Source organism: Micropterus salmoides, unplaced genomic scaffold (genome assembly GCF_014851395.1).
Source record: "Micropterus salmoides isolate LMB-PRFRI ecotype aquatic unplaced genomic scaffold, ASM1485139v1 Ms_hic_scaffold_10, whole genome shotgun sequence".
Classification (NCBI taxonomy): Eukaryota; Metazoa; Chordata; class Actinopteri; order Centrarchiformes; family Centrarchidae; genus Micropterus; species Micropterus salmoides.
The window spans coordinates 33,530,689-33,548,247 of record NW_024040041.1 but is presented as its reverse complement, the minus strand read 5'-3'; the positions used below and the strand labels follow the sequence as shown (position 1 = coordinate 33,548,247).

The window sequence follows — 17,559 nt, the reverse complement described above, 5'->3', positions numbered from 1 at the left end:
GGACAAATAAACACCCGTAGTCGGTCTGGATTACGCTCTGACAGCTACGCCGTTCACCTGCGGAGGAGCTCAGCTTTTCAATGTTTAATGCTGTAAATAAACAAGTAAAAGAATAACACTTTCAATAAATATTTTTAAAGTGCATGAATAAATCCTAAACTGTAACCCTAACCCTGGGTCGTCAGTGTGCATGTGTGGTGGCAGAAGAGGAACACTTGCTGAAGAGACGGAGCCCCAGCTTCACTGGTGCTGTCCACACCTCGCAGGACTTTAGGATAATATCAGCGTTGATGAACCACACAAAGAATAGATGTCTATGAAGATTCTCAGTCATCCAGGTCATAGTTATCCAACGAAGGTTAAAATCTAGGGCAACTGGACTTGGATGAAGATACGTTTCGTCCCTCATCCAAAGGACTTCTTCAGTTCTGACTGACTGGCAGGGAAACTCAGCTATTTAACCTCAGTGGGGTCGTTGGCAAGGGTCATCGATACCGCTGGTTCGTTAGTGTTCCTGGTTGCTGTGACGACAGTCGTTACAGTCGTTAAGACTACCAGTGGCCAAGACTGATCGACCATCGTTGGTATCTTCACCTGAGGCCAATAGGTTACATTTGTTGAGTTTCCTGGGAAGAGATGAAAGGACAGCATTGTAAGTGGGGGATAAGTGGTGGCGTAGACCCCCTCCCTGTTCAATGACAGCTTCTCAACCCTGGTGTAGATGGCTTCCTTGACACCTCTTTCAAACCATCCATCTTCTCTGTCTAAAATGTGCACCTGGTGGTCCTCAAATGAGTGTCCTCTGTCCTTCAGATGTAGTAGACTGCAGAGTCTTGACCTGAGGAGTTGGCCCTTCTTGTTGAGCCATGCATTTGTGTAGTGGTTGTGAACTTGATATTACTGTCCACAGAGTTGATGTGTTCTGTGAAGGCTTGCACTTCCTGGCTTTTAATTTTGACCCAGGTGTCGCCACACCTCTGTACCAGTGGCTCGGTGCTGTTCCTCTGAAGGGGTTGAGGGCTTTATTCTCCACTTCTTCCATGTAGATGTTTGCCACAATCAGGGATACCGGTGAGCCCATGGCACAGCCATGCTTCTGTCTGTAGAATCCTCCATTGTACTGGAAGTAGGTGGTGTTTAGACAGAGGTCGAGTAATTTACAGATTTGGTCAGGGCTGAGGCTAGTTCTGTTGTCCAGGGTGTTGTTTTGTGTTAGCCGTTTCTACTGCCTCTATGGTGGGGATGCAGGTGAACAAAGAAGTCACGTCATAGGACACCATGGTTTCATCTGGATCCAGTTTTAGTCCTCGAACTTTGTTTACAAATCAATAGAGTTTTGGACGTGGTGAGGCGTGTTTCCCACCAAAGGAGCTAAGATGGTAGAAATGTGTTTGGCAATGTTGTAGGTGACCGAGTTAATGCTGCTGATAATCTGCCTGAGTGGGGCTCCTTCTTGTGTATCTTGGGTAGTCCACAAATGCATGGAATGGCTTCTCCAGGATACAAACGGTAATATTGTTCACGGGTGATGGTGTTGTCCTTCTGTAACTGTTGTAGACATTCTATGGCCTTTTTCTTGTATCCGCTGGTTGGGTCTCGTCTCAGTGTCTCATATGTGTTTGTGTCCATTAGTAGTGTGTTGACTTTGTTCTGGTAGTCCGCTGTGTTAAGTACTACCGTGCATCTTCCTTTGTCAGCAGGTAGGATAGTGATGTTTTGATCCTTGCTCAAGATGTCACAGCCTTCCTTTCTTGGATGGTGAGGTTGGAAGGGGGGGCCTTCGCATTAGAAAGGGCTGCAGATACCTTTAGTCTGAGCTGTTCCGCTTCTGTTTCTGTTAATTTGTTTTTCCTAATGGCCGATTCTGTGGCTGTGATGAGGTCTACTATAGGTAGTTGCTGTGGTGTAATGGCGAAGTTTAATCCTTTGGCCAGAACGTCTTTCTGGTTGTGGTGAGTTCCCTATCTGACAAGTTTTTCACCCATCTGTTGTCTGTTTCAATTGTTGTGGGGTTGTTGTCCTTTCTCCTCCAAGACAATCTCCTGTTCTGTTAGTGCAGCTTGCTCTGGACTGTAGGTTTTTGAATTTCTGGTCTGTCTTTCTTTGCTCTTGTTGTGCTGAGATAGCTGTGCTTTCTTGATGAAGTCCATGACCTTTCCCAGTGTTGTACTGGGCAGATATGTTTCTAGTTTGTGGTGTATGTTGTCCATTTCTTTGTTCAGGGCTTCAATTGTGAAGTTTATCTGTCTCACTCTCTCGTTCAGTAGCTGGTGTTGTGCTTTCTCCAGGATTATTCCGGCTCTGTGTCCTTTACCGTGGAGCCTTAGTGTAGGCTGTTGGGAATAAGTTTAGGCTGTTTTTCAGAATATTTTATCAGTTTTAAATAGCTGGCTACTTGAAATAGACCTGCAAGGAACTGCGGCGTGCATGCAGCTGTCGGCAGCAGTAATGCACGTAAAACTGCACAAGACCAGTGAATGAGACGTGAGAGAGAGCACCTCAGTTTAGCTGGAAATTTGCAGTGCAAGTTGAATGAAAAGAGACTGCAGCTTCTCAAGATTAAAGCGGAGTTACCTTGTGTATGCACAGTTGGAGATAGGGCAAACATTAGCATACTCATTGTGAGCATGCTGATGTTATCACGCAGGCTGAGTGTTAAGGCCGGAAACGAGTGTGAACTGAAAACAGTTGACAGTGACTGGAGGATGCTGTTGAAATGGTTTATTTAAGGAAATAAAACAGAAATACTAGGCTTACATCTTGATTCGTGGTGAGAGTCCAAACCAAAGGGAAAAATCCAACAATGCAGTCCAACACGGGTTAAATCCAAACACAGGGAGATCCATAATCCGAGGAAATAGAGTACAAGGCAGAACACTCAACAATAGACAACGACACCACGAGGACTAAACAGAACTGAGGCAATATATACACACAAGCAGGCAGGGCAATTAACACAGGTGAGACACATAAGCAATCAAGCAGACAGGAAACAAACCAGACAAAAACACATAAGTGATTACTACAAAATAAAACAGGAAGTAAAGCTAGCGACAATACACAAGGATGTGTGAAACCAAATACAACAGAGAACAAGGAGGCAATGATCAACTAACCAACCTAAACAAGAACACAGAGGACATTGTCAAAATAACAGAAAACTACCACATAAAAACCCAAGAGCACAACAGATGTTAGCATTCAGCTCCAAGCACTGCTGTGTCACAGTAGAGCCTCACAGAGCTTTACCTGATCCTCTTGATCTACTGTCCCTGTGTCACATCCAGCCAGTGACCAGCGTTCAAATTTAGTCTCCTACTGCAGCAATGACTGCTCACAGAGTCTGTTTGGGGAAGAGAAAGTGAAGGTTTTGGCCAGAGAGACAAATATGATTCTTCATCAAATATACTAAAATATCCATTTGGATTTCTGATTAATAATTAAGTTTATAACTTCCACCACAATAACAAGTAAAGTTTGAAAGGTTCAGGAGTTCTGCATTGTAAAGGTTGGCGGCATTCACATTTTGTCTCTTTTTCTCACAGATAATCAGGTGCTGGAACTAATAATCACTAAAAACACAAATTATTGAATTAACTGTACCTTCAAGATTACTAATATATTCAATCCTTGCCATGGTGGTTCTTCCTCTGGGAAACTTCTCAATGAGTCGAGAGTTGGGGATGAAGTCATGCCAATGCCTTGAGTAGCGGCTCCGACCCAGATGTGGTCATGGGAGTTATGTAGCCCTTCCTCCAGACGGTTTCTGCCTTCCTCGCCAGCCTGCTGCTCGGCCTCCCCGTCACCCTCCTGGCTCATCCAGAGGTTTCCAGTCCCAACTATCCAGTCATCAGCAAGGTTATTATAGTTTTGGATTTCTCATTGATTTTTGTTTTGTTTTGACTCAGGTCAACCTTCAAAAGAGGTTCTCAATGGGACTTCATTTCAATTTTAATTCAGTTTTAATTAGTTTTTAATGTTCATTTTCTTGTTTAGTTTAGTTTTTAGTTTTTGAAAATAAATTTGTGAGGGGCTTAGACTAAAACTGGCACAACTATGAAACTGGAAGATGGTGTGCAGACACAGGTCCCCATTGCCCTGAAGGGAAGTATGACATGAAAGCAGTTCAAATCTTTTTTATTCCCAAACTGGGTACTCTGATTAAAACTATGTGAAGCGCAAGAGACAGGTTGGCTGAGACATCAATGAGCCCATAAAACACATTAGCTGACATGCAGTAAATATAATGGCAAACAAAACAAGGAAAAGCAAACCACCATGGCAGTGACTCCCTGCAACCCAAACAAAACATAATTAACTCTATAGAGTTGTTGCATTTATTTATGTTACTGTAGGTTTGAGAAGCCCAGAATCAATCCTTTCCCCCACTCCTATCAGGAGTCTGGGTTTGTGGGATGTGTTTTGTATTTGTTTTCTGTGTTCATTCCCTGCCCTTGTGTGTACTCTTCTCTGTAGTGTGTGTATGTGTTACTTTGGTCATTTCTTTATTCGTCAGGTTTCCTTGTTATGAGTTCATCAGTGTTTCTAGTCTTGTTCTAATGTCTGTGTTGTTCTGTAGTTTTTTTGTCAGCAAGTCACTTATGTTGTCTGTTATGTTTCATTTTGTGACATTGTTCCTTGTGTGTTTCAGTTCGCTTTACTTCCTGTTTTAGTTTGTAGTGTCTCTTGTTATGTTTTACTTCCTGTGCTTCTCCTTGATTGTCTTAGTTGTCTCACCTGTGTGTAATTAGTTTCTCCCTTACCTGTGTATTTAAGTGGTTGTCAGTATTTCAGTTGTGGCCAGTTCATTGCTGATGTCTTTCGTGTGTGTAATTTGAGTGTGGATTTTATCGAGTTCACTTTGGGTGGATTAATACCATTTTGGATTTAGCACCTCGTGGACTGTACACTCCCGTTTTTGAATCTATGGACATTCTGGTTTCACCTGCTCTGTAAGTTCTTTGTTGTTCCTTCTAGTCACCAGTTACCAGTTCCGTGTCTGTATTTGGGTCCAAAACCCCTGTCTCCAACATTCAGCTGAGAGGCAGAACGTAACAACTCCAGCTTCAGGAGTCAGCAGGTGAGACTGGGAAACATCACATCCAGCACCCGGACTATTAGCACTGGCGCCCCCCAGGGGTGTGTGCTCTCCCCACTGCTCTTCTCCCTCTTCGCCAACGACTGCACCTCAGGAAACCGATCTGTCAAACTCCTGAAGTTCACTGACGACACAACAGTCATCGGCCTCACCTGGGATGGTAACATCACAACCTAACATATACAATAGAGTACTTCACTAGATGCCGGTTGAAGCCACAGTAGTCAATTGGTAACCTTTTTTATTATTGTTATGGACAAGCAAGGTTATCTATATTTAATTTTTTTCAAATAACTAACATAAAATATTAAATTTTTGAAACGTTTGTCAAAATTAAATAATTATTTTGTTAACTTTCGATCAATAAACTGAATTGAAAGATCTCCACGAGTGCTTTTTCCTTTAGTGGTGAGTGGCAAACATCCAAAAAGACGACCGTAAGAGGTAGAAAATGAGTAAGGAGTCTGTTTAAACAAGTCACTAAACTACACTTAGGAGTCTAAAGAAACAACCAGAGGAAAAGAGAATCTGCACATCCAGCCGATCACACCGACTACACCTGCAGCAGCCGCAGCTGCAGCCAGAGGCTCCATGTAAAGTAAATCAGCTAATTGCTGCTGTGCCACAAAAGTGTTAACTGATGTGATGGAATGCAGCAATCGATCTGTGACAAGTGATGTGAACAGCAAATAAAAATGTACAGATAAGTAAATGATACCAGAAGATGAAACCAACGGAAAGCCAAGCTTGTGCTGATAAACTTGCAACAGTGACGAACATGCCTGAGACGGCAGCCGAAGGTGAGCGGCTGTTAAAATCACGTCTGGCACATGCGTAAGGAAAAAGAGCCATGCACTTGTCTTGTGTTGCTTGCATGTATGGCTGCAAGCAAAACCATACATAAATTACCATAATAGTCATTTTTTTTGCTGCGATCTGGTTACAAAAAGTATCGAATGACGGACTGGAGACGTTTCAATAGTACTCTATTTCAGTCAATACCTTAAAGCAGTGGTCGGCAATAGACGGCCCACGGGCCAGAACCGGCCCACCAGCAATAATATCTGGCCCGCGGCCAGATTGCTTTGATAGCAGAAACACAAAAAATAAATAAACTGATAACAGCTGGTGATTAAATGGATCTCAGTCATCACAGCTACAGTTACTCACATAACCACTTCCTCTTAAGTGATTGTGCCTCTAAAATAAAAGCGCAAGAACGTCTTTTGCAGCAATGCTTTATGTTGAGTTTATTAAGGGCAATTCAAAGAGTCTCTGGCTTGCTTGACACACCTCTGAAAAGCTGTAAACGTGTGATTGGATTCCCCTGACTTTCCTCAGGGAAATGAAAATAAGTGTCCACAGGTTTATGAATGCGGATCAAACACCGGAACGCGCACACACACACACACACACACACTGCAGCACATGCTTTATTTGAGCATGTGCAAAAGTGTCCTTTTGTTCAATTTGTTTAACAAGGTAGAAAAAAATATCCGCAATAAGATGAGATCGATCTCACTGTCTACCCATCGGGAGTCCCGCACAGTACCAACTGAGCTAATCACGCACATGATTTTGTAAGGTTTGACTTTGTTCTGGCCCGCCATTTCTATGCTTTTGGAGAAGGTGCGAGGGGCCAGTGACGGTTGCACTGGTATTGGACTGCCTCGAAGGAGAAACGCAGGAAGTTCCTGTGTTTCAGATCAATGTAAGCGTGGAAGTACCCGTCCTGCAGGTTGATGGAGGTGAGCCAGTCTCCCTTGCGCACACACTCCAACACCTGTGTTATAGTCAACGTGTGACCCAGCCTGTCCACTATCACCCTGTTCAACAAGGACAGATCGAGGATGGGTCTCATGCCTTCCGTTTTCTTCCTGACCAGGAAGTAACAGGAGTGAAAGCCCTGATTTTATGCACGCGTGAGATAAACCCGCTAGCGATAGCCTTAGAGGACAAAACCTATAGCAATAGAACGTGGACCGCCCATCGACTACAGTAATTGGATCTGGAATGTTTTGGTGCAGCCAGGTCTCTGTAAGATGTGAGCACAGCAGTCTCTGATTTCCCATTGCTGAGTTAGTTTGTGTCCCATTTTGTCCATGCCATTTTCCTGCGACCGGACAGCAGCCAAAGGTAGGCCAAATAGAGGAGCAGCTTTAGGTCAAAGCTGGGCCAGCTTGAATCTGGATAGGTGGTCAAGATGTGGTGAGCAGGGATCGTCCCAGGGTCCGCTGCACTTAATCCAATCCAAATGTGGCAAAGTTTGAACAAGCTACTGGCCTCCAATCTGCATGTGCTGCCATCACCATGGTTACTGTAAGTGATGATATGTTAATAATAAAAATAAATAATGTTCAAACATGCATTAAATAAATAAATCCAAAATCTCCCTCTGTTACTCCAGACATGCTTTTTCTGAGACAGCCTATTTATCAGGTACCTTCATTAGGATAGAATATATCTTAATTGTCCACCAGGGTGGAAATTTGTTTTCGGCTCACCAAACACATGAAACAACAACGTGAGAAACAAATGAGACGTTAATAAAACACACACATTGATAAGTTAAGCTGTTTCAGATTATTGATGACACTCGGGATCTTAAATACATTTTTAGTTGTCAGAGGGACTCTATAGCACCTCCTAGAGCTCAAAGGCTCAAACTGACTGAAGAAAGGATGGGAACTATGTACCAGGATAATTCAATTTCTTCCTCGCTCTTTCTGCATAAAATCAAAAGCAGAGACTCCACACGCAAGTAATCAAATGCAATAGCACATAACATGTGAATAGTTACATGTAAGAAAATAACAATTGTCAGAGCAAACAAAAATTAAGAATCAAAACAGCTAAATCATGTAGTAAACTGGGTCAGTCCCAACAGAAAATGCATTTAGTGTTGACTCCATTATCTGGCCCCTGATTTGCTGCTTGCAGCTACATTTTGGTTTCTGATCTGTGATTGGTTGGCTCTCTGAGCCATCTGTCACACTGGCTGTGTTGAAGGGGAGGGAACTACACTGACTTTATAATATATAAAGCTGAAATGACAAACTATTCAACAACAAGACATCAACAGCAACAAGAAATCACAGATCAACTACTTTTACAAGACAAAGATGGCCAGCAAACATCTTCAGACTGGTAAGTATATTTCATATACAGTACTCTTACTCAGGGTAGTGCTTGATAAACCAGCAGAGCAACCACTTATTCTCCTCTTACTACTGCAGTTTCATGTATCTTTAACAGCAATGATGTTTTACAGAATCATCACACTCAATCCTTACATTAATTTTACTGACAACCTACTCAGTCTTTTGCAAGTATAAATTTAATATTAATTAATTAACTTATTTGTAAGTTTAGTCTTCTCAGACAGAGAAGTTTTAAAAATCACCTTCATCAGTTGTTTGTATTTTTTGTTCTTTACATTTGAATTTTTTTGGATCAGTAAAAATGTGGTAGCAGTATAATCAACATGGCTTGCAATCAGTGCTCTTCAAATGGACTAGAATGTTTAACCATGAGGCCAAAAATGCAATTCTTATCTTTTTATCTGTTATTCTCACCTGAGAGATGCCTGTCTAGTTTACATCCCAGATTGTTTCTACTACTTGAAAGATTTCCCTTCCTTAATAAAAAACCAGGTTCCTTTCCTAGTTTGTATTTAATTCTAAAGAGAATGGTTTTAGTTCTACAAAAGTTAAGAGACATTCTGTTTTCAGATTGAGAGAGAATGTGTACTACAGGTCCAACTAGAGACATAAAGAGAGCAGTATCATCAGCATACAGAAAAATATGAAACAAACAAGCTGCTTTTAGATTACTAAATGGTAGTCTACAATAACTAGAATTTTGCCCCTTTGAGGGTGTAATGTTTCTTACACTTCAGAAATGTACTGAAAAATTAAGACACTTTATGGTGATAATTTCTAACAAGTGCTGACTACCTTTGTACTGATTCTTTTTCCGGTTTGATTTGTACCATGTCAGCATTAATATGTTCTGCCTCCAGGAAATAGGCACGACTTGCACTTACACCAACTTGGTTTTTATATGTTACAAATTCACTGCCAGCAATAAAAGTGGCATTACAACTAGTGCTGGGCAACAATTATAAAATTTTAATTGCAATTATTTGCATGCTTTTGTGCGATCAATCGCATTGTTATGCGCAAAATTGAAAATGAATTTTTAAATGTACTGCTATATATACAAGTGTAATAACATGTGGTTTACAAACACTTTAAATAAATAAGGTGCTTTCTTACCAGACGTATTCCCTTTACGCAGTAGCAATAAAATATTTCTTGTAAATCTCAATTTAAACATTAATGTAATCAAATCAAATACAAGCCAAAGATATTTGCCACTGCCAGGGAATTACCTTTTATCTAGCTTGTTAAAACATGTTACCATGAAGGCCACGATCGTAACAACATAATATATAAATCTGTTTTCTTGTTTTTTTTTCTGAACAGGTATCAGAAACATTTTTCTTTTATCAAGGAGCTGCAGAAACAGTCAGTAGCAAGTGTCCCTGTTAGAGTAGGTGAAGTGGTCGAGCACAAGGCGTAGCGGCAACTGGGTGTGTTCCCGCCTCACGCACATGCCGCCCGCTTCCGACGTAAAATGACTTTTTGTACGCGACGCACAGCACAAATCATTGGAAGAGAGACTGATCCTCGCTGTTTGTGAGTTTCCAGAATCTATTACTGTTTACTGAATAGGACATCCAAAGGAGGGAATTCGCTTGGCAGAGCATCCCCGCAAAACTAGATGAAGTTATGTAGCCTGTAATTTTAACTTAAGTTAAATAGGCCACAGCTGTGTAGCGCACAGAAGCCGTTTACTCGCAGAGCGCTGTCTTACTTCTCCCACACTCTGTATCCAATGTAGTCTGCCGAAGCCTCCCTCCTCCACTGCTTGTTTGGGTGGGTGATTTGCAGGCTGATCAACCTCCCACCCCTCCTGTGACCCATGGTTGGACTGTATGTGTATACAGAGCCTGTGAGCAACTGACTTTCAAAATAATAATAATAATAACTAAAACTGTGTTAACGTGATAACTGTTGGTGTTAATTAATCAATGCGTTAACACGATAATAATGTGGTAACGTGCCCAGCCCTAATTCCATGTTTTAATTGCAGGTGAACATGGACTGTATGCACATACAATGCACTGCTGAGACTGTTCAATTTTACAAACATACACTAGTACACTACTTGACCTAACTTGACATGACTCCACCCGATCTGACTCCACTTGACTTGCCTCAAATCAATGCCACTTAATATGACCTCACTCGACTGCATTCAACCTGACTCCACTCAATTTGACCTTAATTGAGTCCACTCGACCATGGCTACCTGAGCATCTTGTTAGTGTTTCTTGCATTGTAGTGGCCTGAAACTCAAACATTTCAAAAACTTTAAGAGGTTGTATTCAGTTCAAGTTCAAAATCTTATTTAGAGGTTGTACCAGAACAGGTTTACATGGTTATATTTTTGTTATACTGCACATTGCTGCAGCTCTTTGTTTCACCCTGTGTTGAAGGCTTTGTTTTAGCTATGGAGTGATACATCTTGTCTCTAAATTATATTTGTTGGAGTTGCACATGCTCAGTTCAGGGTTAAGGACTACTAGCCAATCAGAAGCAGAGTAGGGCGGGTCAGCGAGAGCGGGTGTGCTGCAGCTCACTGTTTCTGAGGGCGTGTCGGAGTAGCCGCTTGGCGAGCGTTATATGAGGCGCATTTAGCTTTCATCCCTGTGACATCACAGGGATGAAAGGGAAGCGGCTGGACTACAAACGAGCTGCTTTCAGACAGTTCAGAGCAGATAAATATATATATCAATAAAGGAGAGGGGAAAAGCCAAAAAGCAGAATACCACCTCTTTAGGTTTAACATAATTAGAGGTAGGTAACATGAAACTTTTTGAATTTTCTGGCATTATTTCAAATTTTACTGTAACATTTTAAAATACACCTGCGACATTTTACCAGTATACTATTTGTATTTTTTGTATTTATCTACATTTTTTAGTTAACTGGAAAGAATAGGAAAACATTCCTTTCTCAAACACAAAGATCAGTGCACTCCCAACACTGTTGTAAGCATTTTTACGTTTGAACAGATAAAAATTCATGTTCTGAGAAGGTGTGCTGGAAAATCCTACTTGCCAACAATGTCTTCTTGTCATCTGCATCAGTTGTTTTGCTCTAAAAATGTAAAAAAAAATAAAATAAAATGTTGTGCTTGAAGGCTGATAATTTATTATTTATACAGCTATTTTATTTCCTATAACTGATAGGCATTGCATTGTGCACTTCAATTTCAAACTAGCAGGTGTGTGTGTGTGTGTGTGTGTGTGTGTGTGTGTTGTACATATGTGTGTATGGTCATGGCTGATCTAACTTTTTATAAAATCAATTATGTCATTTCAGAGGAATCAAAGCTGAGGATCGTGCTCCTGGGAAAGACCGGAGTTGGTTTGAGTGCGTCAGGAAACACCATCCTTGGGAGGAAAGAGTTTACGAGTGAACTGTCTTCTGTATCTGAAACAAGAGAGTGTAAGATGAAGGAAAGAAAGTTTGATGGACAAACACTGGCTATTGTTGATACTCCAGGTCTGTTTCACACAGACAACGATCATAAGAAGGTGATGAAAAAGATCTTACAATGCATCATGATGACTATGCCCGGTCCTCATGTGTTCCTGTTGGTGCTAAAGCTAAATTCCTTCTCACAGCAAGATGAAATACACTGAAACCTTCAAGAACATCTTCAAAGACGCAGAACGTCATACTATCGTCTTGTTCAGCCATGGAGATCAATGTGAGGATGATAATTGTAAGGTTCAACATCAATGTCAAGATTTCTCTAAAAGAAAAGAAGATGTCAGAAAAGTCATCGTTCTGCGTGATGATGCATTTCATGTCTTTAACAATGAAGTCAAGGATGAGTCTCAAGTTAGTGACCTGGTGCAGAAGATCAAGAACATGGTCCAGGAAAATGGCTACTACAGAGGCGAAATATATGAAAAGGCTGAGAATGCCTTAGAAGAAAAAAATGAACCCCATGAGGTACAGGAAGGTAATAAAGAGCTATTTGGGAAGCATGTGGAGGACATGATCAACAAGGGTCAGGCTATATTGGAGGAACGCATTTTAGATTCCTTTCCAGCTGTGAAATGTTTCCTCAACAAAATACAAGACATAGCATATGAATGCATGCCAGCTGAAGCTAAGTAAAATGAGCTCATCAAACAGGTACTGAAACACATACAGCACAGGGAAAATCATAGTGGTGAAAGGATGCAAATTTATTGTTTATTTTTCACTGTTCAATACACTTTTCAAAATGTATACAATGTGTAGATGCTATATTCATGATCTGTGGACAGTTGGGGCATTGACTGTTGTGTGAATAGTGATCTTTTTCTTTTTAGGAAAGGTGACAGTGTGTGAGTTTGTTATACTGCTACATAAGGCGTCAGGTTGATTTTTTTCCTACCAAAATCTCTAAACATTGTCACTTGACTGTCCAGTCACCACAGTCCAGATGAGATACGATGTTGCTAAGCAATAAGCTTTTATTACCAAGCGTTTCGCCTCTTAGGCTACACACAGGCCACTCCTTCTTATTGAGAGGTTTGTTGGATCAGTATGCATCCAAATTATGCAACATAAATCAAATAATAGCGTAAAATGTTTAAATCAAAGCACCTCAAACCATTTCTGTGCTCTGTCTGATGAAATGTTTATGGCGGGAGCTTTCAACATTAATTTTGTGTTTGAGGAAAAACTGTTAACCGAGGAAATTTTCAGACATTTGAGATGTATGTAAGTAGATTTGTTAACCTGTAATTAAATCCTGTTGTAAACTGCAGGTAAAAAAATTTAAATGCTTATTTTGTGCATACATATTGTGATGAAAGGCTTCCATCAATTTCCTTTTTTAATATTTTGGATAACACTTAAATAAGGCTGGAATTATTAAGTGTTATATACTTGTATTATCCTGAATCCTTGTGTGGTGGGTTACTGATCAGGTGTTTTTATTCCCTGTGCATCCTTGATGTTTCTTGCATCATATGAATAAAGTGATATCTGTCTAATCTGTATGATGCTCCTCATTGTGAAAGTCATTCCCCATTTATGACATTAAATTACATTTCACTACATTGTACTTCTCTATAGTTAAACAACTATACAACATTACTTTTTTCAACATGTTTAATTATCAGCACCACATTAACAACCAGACAGGAAAACACAATTTTACTTCTCTGCAGTTTTCTTGCTGTAATGTGACCACCAGACGAAGCTAAAACAAAGAGACGGAGTGAATGTAAATGCTGTATTTGTATAGCGCCTTTCTAGTCTTTTCGACCACTCAAAGCGCTTTTACACTACATCTGCATTCACCATTCATACACATTCATACACTGAGCCTAATGCTCAACAGAAACTAACATTCACACACATTCATAAACTGGCGGAACAGCTGCCAGGGGCAATTCATGGTTAAGTATCATGCACAAGGACACTTTGACGGCCAACCCGCACACACCCACCAAACAGGAGATAACATACCTCAAAGCCTGTTGCGCAACGTTGAACAACATTACTTGGAAACATGTCGTTCAATCCGACACACACACACACACACACACACACACACACACTTGCTTTTTGTTCAAATGTGCGTCTCACATTGGTTTCACCTACAGCAGTGGTTGGCAAGAGGCGGCCCGCTGCTGAAATAGATCTCAGTCATGCCAGCAACAGGTATTCACACATTCTCTTCCTCTTAAGTGATTGTGCCCACAAAATAAACCCGAGAAAGTTTTTTGCAGCAACGCTTTATTTCAAATTGAATTGAGTGCTTTTACTTTGAAAAATACTTAAAAAATACTTAAGAAATCCAATGCAATCCCATCCCTTGTACCTTATAAACATTTAAAAAAACAAGGTTTACAAAGTGCCGCACAAGGATAAAACTTAAAAAACATATAAAAAACACATAGAGCATATAAAAACATAGACAACACACAAAAAAATGGTTCCGAAACAATCGAAGGGCAACAACAGATATGTTTATGTTTATCAAGTTTAAAATCATTGTCTATTTTTACAACCAGATTTCGGACTATGGGTTTCACATGTTGTTGCAAGTAGCCCAGGTCCACTGGAAGGACATCACCTGCCCAAATGGGTTCAAACACAATGAACTCAGTTTTATCTTCATTAAGATTTAAAACGTTCGAAGCCAGGCCTTAAAGTCTTAATATCTTTTAAACACGCTAATAGAGGTATGAGGGAGTTGTTTTCACTTCTTTTGAGGGGCAGATAAATATGGGAGTCATCTGCATAGAAGTGGTAGAAGATACCATGCTTTCTAGTAACATTTGCTAGAGGGAGGAGATAGTGAAAAGTGGTCCAAGAATTGAGCCCTGGAACACCACAAAGAAGGGGGGCAGTTGATGAAGTCCCCAAGCTTTTCTTAAAAGCATCTTATAGGACATATAGGACTTAAATCACTGAAGAGCAGTCTCCCTTTTGTCCCACCAACACAGTGCTCTAGATAAGAGAAAATAACTGTGTGGTCAACTGTCTAAAAGCAGCAGTAAGGTCTAAAAGCACTAGTATGGCAGAATTACCAGAGTCAGTGGTTAATTAGAGGTCATTAAAAGTCTTAAAGTGAGTTTCAGTGCTGTGAAATGAAAAAAAAAAACGGATTGAAATATCTCAAAAATACCATGTACATCTAAAAGTATAAATAAATGCCCACAAGCAAAAAGACTGGAAAAGTGATTTCCCTGAATGAGAAGAGCAGGACGTTCCTCTGCCTGGAGATGCTAAGGAAATTAAAACAAGCGTCCATAGGTTGGTGGATGTGGCTCAATCAACGGAAGCAGTTCTACTCTGAGCTCCATCTGGATTTCTGACGTCTCTCTGAAAGGCTGAACCCAAATACCCTCGCCAGGAAACTCACAGATCACATGTAGGGACAATCTATTTCTTTTGGCCATTACCCAGAGTTGAATAAACAAGACGACATCCATTTTTAAATATCCCAACAATGTTATAAAAGCAGTACTCGTGTAAGTTTATGACATTGGATATTGTATGCTATATGTGTTTTATAATCCAGTTTAATAAAATTGTAAAATTATAAAAGCATATAATGGCATAATGTAAAACAGAGTTGTAGGAGGAAAATATGTTTGTATCATTGTTTGTTTGCCTAACTTATTGTAGGTGTAATTTTGTGTATCTATTTGTGATTGTGTTTATGCATTTAAATAAAATAATAAAAAACAGACCAAAAAGAAAAGCTTTACAAAGGTGGTTTTATTTCAATACTTCTGTATTAGATTAAATAAATTTTTCTGGTATTTCTTTCTACATGTTACATCTGTTGGATTTTTCAGTCATTAAAGAATAATGATACTCCAAATTGCAAGTCATTGTGTGAATGTTGCTGATTTCTCTGGTAAACAGTTCTTAATACCTGTGGAAATCAGTACTCAACCCCTGATTGGTTGCTTGCAGATACATTTTTATTTCTGAACTGTGATTGGTCATATTTTGGCAAGGAAAAGTGATGTGTATTTCAGGGGAGGGAACAAGAAGCAGGCTATAATATAATGATGGGATGGAAATTAAAATAGTCAGAACAAGACATCTACAGTGACAAGACATCACAGATCTGTTGCCTTTACAAAACAAAAATGGACAGTGAAGAAACTTTTCTTTCTCGTAAGTATTATTTCTTTAACATTACTAATACTCAGGATTGTGTTTGGGTTTATATATGGCACTGCAGTAATTTTCTCTAATTTAAAGCAGTTCATCAATTATATTCACAATGCATGATATCTGTCAGCTTTTATTTGCCATAAGTAGACCCCACTGTGTGTTATGTAACACTTGTCTCTGTCAGAAGTTTGTCATACCTGCATTATGTGGTATTTGAGAACTTATTCAACAATATGTGTGTACTAACCAACTTTATGTTTGCTGGCTAAAATAAAATATACTTGTGTTTGCTTTTTAGTCAAATCAAGACATTTTGAAAAAATACAGAAAATTTAGAAGACATAGCAAAAACCTAGTTATTTGTATAGCACATTTCATAACAAAGGCAACTCAAAGTGCAAAAACAGAAATAAAAACAGTCAAGAACAAAAATACAAACAAAATATATTGGTAAAAAACTTTTACAGATCTATTTTGAAAATTTAGAGACAAGCAGCAGTCCTTTAAACTCTGTTCCGGGACATACTGTTATCCGGTGAAGTGAACGTAGAAGTGTCCAGTTTTCTTAATCTTTGTCTGACTAGCAGCTTTCTGTACAGAAGATGCCTGGAAGTTTTTGGTGAGACCTGAGAAAAGACTATTAGAGAAATCTCAGAAAAGACATAAATGGTCATAAATCCCACAGTATTTGCTATGTTTTAAAGATGGTGCGATGCAAACTTTGTTACTGATTTGAATGTTTAACTCAGTCCAAGATGACACTAACATTTTTGACTTGGGTTTCTGTTAGTTAAGAGCGATAACTCTCTGCCTTCCTTTCTTTGCGTCAGAGACAGTTATGTCAATTCTGTCTACCTTTTGCTGGGTTTGATTGATGAAGGTTTGATCCTGTCCGATAATTTATTTGTTCAATTCACTTGTAGAGAGAATCTATGCACTCACTTGGTTACAGAGCAAATGCAGTAAATGTGGATGTTGTCTGCATAATTATGGCAGTGGCATTTAAATGGAAAATAGAAGAGATCCAAGAATTGAGCCTTGGGTAACTCCACACATCATGTTGGTCCACTCAAATCCTGTCCTGTTTATCTTGTCCTAAAATTAGGACTTTTTTTGGCACAGTGAGAGCCCGACTTTATGGTCAATGTGGTCACATACATCTAATAAGACTAAAACTGTTCAGTTTCTAAATCAATAACAGCTCGTGTTTGCTGTTTTTTTAATATTAGTTTTGCTTCGGGAAAATGATCAGATGACAGAACTATTGACTATCTGCTGTAAAAAGTTTTTTTTAATTAAGCTTGTTGATGGCTTAAGATGCAAAACTATTTCGTCCTGTAGTCAATCACATCAAATCTGGCCATTTCCCCATATTCCTCCCACATGATTGTACATTTGAATCCCTTTTTGGATAAAAATTTATTTTTAATAGCTGATCTATTAGCTTTAATTTTATAACTGCTAACTAGGAATTTTATGCAAAAAAAGCACATCACGAAATAAGCCATTTTCAAAACTAGAAGAACTATCTATCGTTCGGGCTAATTTCAATTGAAAATGTTTATATGTAAAGATGTGAGCAATACTTTCTATCTACACCAAAAAATAGGCAAAATGACCAATACATAAACTCTCAAGCTTGTGACTTGTATTTCAGCAGGACGACAAAATTTGCCTGTGTTTTCCTAA

The 17,559-nt window shown here is 39.5% G+C and overlaps 2 pseudogenes; one reads left to right on the top strand and one right to left on the bottom strand.

The window, feature by feature from the left end:
- Positions 1 to 890: 890 nt before the first annotated feature.
- On the bottom strand, positions 891 to 1,978 carry LOC119895592 (annotated as a pseudogene).
- A 6,133-nt stretch (positions 1,979 to 8,111) lies between these two features.
- Positions 8,112 to 12,568, top strand: LOC119895591 (annotated as a pseudogene).
- The last annotated feature ends 4,991 nt before the right edge of the window (positions 12,569 to 17,559 follow it).